This window comes from Callithrix jacchus, chromosome 1 (assembly GCF_049354715.1).
Source record: "Callithrix jacchus isolate 240 chromosome 1, calJac240_pri, whole genome shotgun sequence".
Classification (NCBI taxonomy): domain Eukaryota; kingdom Metazoa; phylum Chordata; class Mammalia; order Primates; family Cebidae; genus Callithrix; species Callithrix jacchus.
Window position 1 is genome coordinate 102,573,252 of NC_133502.1, and position 6,000 is coordinate 102,579,251.

The window sequence follows — 6,000 nt, forward strand, 5'->3', positions numbered from 1 at the left end:
AACAGAATGGGGTATCTAAGAACCAAGGAACAGGATTAAATTGATATATCCTTGTTCTACCTTAAGCCTAAACTTGTCAGCAATTCTTTGGTTCCTCAAGAGATAACATCCACACTGCACAAATGACTAGTCCTCTGATTTTTCATAGCCTGGCTATGCATACCTTAACTAATGACCTGGGCCTCGGATACAACAGTCCATTGTGCACATTCCACCTGTCCATGCAAAGCTGCTGGGCTATCTTCTGACCATGATGCCACCCACACTTATTCAGGCTTTCAATACTAAAGCCATAACCAGCCTAGGTGGCAACATAGGTCCATTTCCTCCATGACAGCAAACCTTCTTTTAAAAACTAAAGAAGCTTTTGTATTGGCTATTTTAAATTCAGAGAAGATTTGCAAGATAGAGAAGGTAGCACATATGCTAGCTGTATACCCTGCTATTAGGACATTTGAAGTGATGTTTCTAACTTGACATTTTGCCTTTTAAAGTACATGTTGGATCATTACATAAGAGATAACTTAGAGCCTCATTTGGGGTTGAATGCATCAGGGGATATAACATTTGGGGCTGTATCCCCAAAAGGCTAGCAAGACAGCTACCCCTTTTCTCCTTGCTATTCAACCACATCAGTACATTTCTGACTTCCTGATGACCCTTTATGCCTTAGGGTACTAAATTTTGTGCAAGATTACTGCAAACCTAGTAAGGTTTACAACCTCATCATGAGCCAACACTATGACAGCCTAGTGGACCACAAAATGACCACAGCCCAACCGACCAATAAAAACCAGACTTTGGCTCCATTGCTGACTTCATTACTGCCATTGGCCAATGCTGCTCCTCCTTCGCTCTTGCTTTGCTTTGGATCCTGTTAACCTCACTGTCTTTCTCCAGCTTTCCTTCTATAGTCCTGCCCCACTATCCCACCCCTCCAGGCTGTGGTACTCACACCAAACTGAAGCTTATCTCTGAATGTTTCTTGAAGTCATTGGAGAAATCCTCACCTCCGATGAGGAAAATCTTCAGAATATTCCCCTATCCATCCCCAATATGTAAAGCTCTGCTGCAACGTATTCACCACACTACACTCAATGACGTTGAAAAAGAGATTATCAATACTTACAAAACAGTATTTATGCTATGGTTAACACCAAGCTCAGACCCATGATTCATTATTTAGCTCTATGTTTTCAGGAGCTACCAATGGAGTATATGAAGTTCTGTTCTGGGTCTAGGTGTAGTCTCTGTCTACTTTGTTCTACTACTCCAGGCTATTGCCTGACATATTCAACTTCTGCACTGTCCTAAATTTTCTCTCTAGATTTTATCATCTGGCACCGAGAGTTAATTATTGCCTAGAAAGGTCACCACCATCCCATCACTCATGAACAATTCCGTATCTTCCCTACCAGGGCCCACTTTCACACCCTCCATAGGCACCATTCATACTTCCACCTAATTACCCCTAGCCAACCCACTGAGTTTTCAGTACAGGGTTCACTGCCCTATCCGCATCTCCACTTACGTTTTTTTTGTTTTTCCTTGAGGCTCAGTTCATTCCATCATAGCAAGCAACCCCTAATCTTGAAGTCTCTGCTACATATATTTACTACTCTTGAAGCATACAGTTCAGGTCCTAATTGCCTGGCTTTCCACCAGTCCTTAGATGAATCACCAGCTCTCATTACTCATATCTAGTCAACCTCATAGAAGGATTTACCTTGGCCAGCCCTCCTTTTCCTGAGTACCACTTCACACAACTAATTGTGTAACAAAATATTTATTTAAATTGCTCACTTGGCCTCTTCCTCTGATATGCTTTAAAAGTTCTAAGAAACACCCCTACTTTGCTCATACCAACAAGCTTACTGACACCTCATGAACTGGATTTTCTTGCTATGTCAACCAGTATTCTTGTTGCTGAAGGGCTGTGATGTTACTTTAATAACACTTGTCTGTCCCTCCATTCTCACACTACCAGAACTTTCTTCTAATATCATATGCACTGTATGTACCCTGGGGGATTGGGGGTTACATTTTTTCTGGACTCCCTGCTTCATGTTTTTCAGCCTTATTCACCACAAAAGGGCTACTATACTGTATATTGTGCTAGTCCTACTTACAAACTTGAAGGTCACTGACACTGCTCTAGGCACCCATAACCCAGTAAGCAAACACATCTAATACTTGTCAGAAAATGCTGTAGACTGAATTACTGCATTCCTTCTCCAAACTCATATATTCAAATCTAATTCTCAATGTGATGGTATTGGGAGGTAGGGCCTTTGGGAGATGAATAAGTCATAAGGGCACCACCCTTATAAATTGGATTAGTGACCCTAAAAAAGAGGCTCCAGAGAGTTCTTTTTTCCCTTGTGCTATGTGAGAACACTGCCAAAAGACATTATGATTTAGGAGGCGGGTTCTCACAACCACCAAATCTTCCAGCCCCTTGATCCTGGACTTTTCAGCCTCTAAAACTATGAGAAATAAATTTCTGTTGTTTATAATCCATCATAATGGCCTGTGGTATTTTTGTGATAGCAGCCTGCCTGTGCCAACACAGAAAAATCCAGAGTCCTTGTAATGATTCATTATCACACTGCTATAAATAACTACCTGAAACTGGGTAACTTATAAAGTATAGAAGTTTAATTGGCTTACAGTTCTGCAGATGGATATACAGGAAGCCTGGCTAAGGAGGCCTAAGGAAACACAGTCATGACAGAGGGTTAAGGGAAAGCAAACATGTCTTATATGGCTGAAGCAGGAGGAAGAGAATGAAAGAAGTGCTACACACTTTTAAGCAACCAGATCTCATGAGAACTCATGAAATTATACTAGAAATCAATTACAGATAATATAAGGAAAGATCTCTAAACACTTGCAAAGTAAACACCATATGTCACAGTAAGCCATGTTTCAAAAGTCATAGGGAAGTCATAAAATGTTTCAAATTGAATGAAAATGAAAAGTAACATATATTAAAAAAAAACAGAATACATGTGCAGAATGTGCAGGTTTGTTACATGGGTATACATGTGCTATGGTGGTTTGCCATACCTACTAACCCATTCTCTAAGTTCCCTCTCCTTCCCTCCCATCCCCCGACAGGCTCCAGTGTGTGTTGTTCCCCTGTGTCCATGTTTCCTCATTGATGAAGTCTCACTTATGAGTGAAAACATGCGATGTTTGGTTTTCTGTTCACGTGTTAGTTTGCTGAGGATGATGGCTTCCACCTAGGTCTATGTCCTTCCAAAGGACTTGATCTCATTCCTTTATATGGTAGCATAGTATTTCATGGTATATATGTACCATATTTCCTTTATCTAGTCTACAATTGATGGGCATTTGGATTGGTTCTATGTCTTTGCTCTTGTAAATAGTGCTACAATAAACATATGTGTGCATATAGCTTTATAATAAAATAATTTATTTTCCTTTGGGTATATACCCAGTAATGGGATTGCTGGATTGCTGGGTCAAATGTTATTTCTGGTTCTAGATCCTTGAGGAATCACCATACTATCTTCCACAATGGTTGAACTAATTTACATTCCAAACAAAAGTGTAAAAGCTTTCCTGCTTCTCCACAGTCTCACCAATATCTGTTGTTTCCTGACATTTTAATAATCGCTATTCTGACTGGCACAAGATGGTATCTTATTGGGGTGGTGATTTCAATTTCTCTGATGATCAGTAATGTTGAGCTTTTTTTCGTAAATTTGTTGGCCATGTAAATGTTTTCTTTTGAGAAGTTTCTGTTCATATCCTTTGCCCACTTTTTGATGGATATTTTTGTTTTCTTGTAAATTTGTAATTAAGTTCCTTGTAGACTCTGGATACTGAACCTTTGTCAGATGCGCAGATTGCAAAACTTTTCTCATATTTTAGGTTGCCTGTTCACTCTGATGATAGTTTCTTTTGCTGTGTAGAAGCTCTTTAGTTTACTTAGATCCCATTTGTCAATTTGGGCTTTTGTTGCAATTGCTTTGGTGTTTTTGTTGTGAAGTTTTTACCCATGCCTATGTCCTGAAAGGCAGTGCCTAGGGTTTTTATGGTTTTCTTCTAGGGTATTTACAGTTTAGGGTTTTATATTTAAGTATTTAATCCATCTTGAGTTAATTTTTGTATAAGGTATAAAGAAGGGGTCTACTTTCGGTTTTCTGCATATGGCTAGCCAGTTTTCCCAGCATCATTTACCAAATAGGAGATCCTTTCTCCATTGCTTGTTTTTGTCAGGTTTGTCAAAGATCAGATGGTTGTAGATGTGTGGTGTTATTTCTGAAGTCTCTATTCTACTCCATTGGTCTATATTTCTGTTTTGGTACCAGCACTATGCTGTTTTGGTTACTGTAGCTTTGTAGTATAGTTTGAAGTCATGTAGTGTGATGCCTCCGCTTTGTCCTTTTTGCTTAGGATTATCTTGGCTATAGGGGGTCTTCCTTGATTCTATATGAAATTTAAAATATGTTTTTCTAATTCTGTGAAAAATGGCAATGGTAATTCTATGGAAATGGCATTGAATCTATAAATTGCTTTGGGCAGTATGGCCATTTCCACAATACTGATGCCTCCTATCCATGAGGATGGAATGTTTTTACATTTGTTTGTGTCCTCTCTTATTTCCTTGAGCAGTGGTTTGTAGTTCTCCTGGAAGAGGTCCTTCACATCCCTTGTTAGCTATATTCCTGGTTGTTATATTCTCTTTGTACTGATTGTGAATGGGAATTCACTCATGACTTGGCTCTCTGCTTGTCTATGGTTGATATTAATTTTAGTAAAAGGGGAGTACTATATAACATAAGAGAAATGTCTTATTCAAAGCATTTATTTGCTATTATTCTTTAGTAGTTAAATATATTATTTCTTCTAAATACAATAGTTGTTAAGCTAGAATGGTAATATTAAGAAGCTCACGTTGAATTTTATTTAATAAAACTTACATACCTTTTGTAAAAGTGATTTCTCTATACTCTAGTAAAGTAAGGGAAACTGGGATAAAATTATTTTTGTAAGCTGCACACAATTTTTCCTCTTAGATATTCTGTTTTCATGCTTTTTCCAAACTTGATTTTTTAAAAGTAATTTAGTACTTTTTAAAATCTAGAAACTATTTAATAGCCTGTCACTTAAATAGTAAATGATTCTAATGCCTCCTGAAGAAATGTAAAACTAAAAGAAATACTAAAACCAAAAATGTAAAAGAGGAAAGCAAAAATAGTTTCAGCCAAGGCAAGCCAAAGTGTTACATCCCTTGATCCCAGTGTGAGTTTATTACATAACCTCTCCCTCTCTTCTTACAGAAAAACAATCAAGGTCATTAATTGAAGTTTTGTAAATCATTTTCTACAAATTCATGACTCACAGGATCATGTATTTTAAATTACAAATATAACGGTATTTGAGGTCATTCCTGCCAAAATATTCCCATACAAGATTGTTCATTATTATTATTACCTGATAATACTTCAATTAAATGTTTATAGATGAAAAACATATACATTTTTCTTAGTCTTCCATCAGAATTCTAAGATCAAATATTTTTTTGCTCTTCAAGTATTCATTCATAAAATATCCTTTCTTTCTTCTTATATTAACCATGCCTATCTTTATTTTGAGGTTTTGACATCTGAGGCCCTGCTGACCAGAGAGGAAGTCAGGTCACTCTGGAATTAGCTAGTTACTAGAGAGAGTAAACAACTCACCTGACAGCACAACTTTCATATGCAAATAAACCAATACTGAGTTTACACCCTGTCCTCTAAGCCACTCTCCACCTTCCCTTAGCATTCCAGGGCTAGGTCCTAGACAACTAGAGGCAGCTCCTATGATCCTGACCCTGCTGAAATTTCCTTCCCAAGGAAACCACAATAAACTCAAGAAACTCACTGTATTTTTTTTGTTGTTGTTGTCATAGAACTTTGAAAAATTCCAGCAGGATTTGTCTAGATATGGACTTCTTTTGCATTCTATTTCCCTGGAAGATGAAAA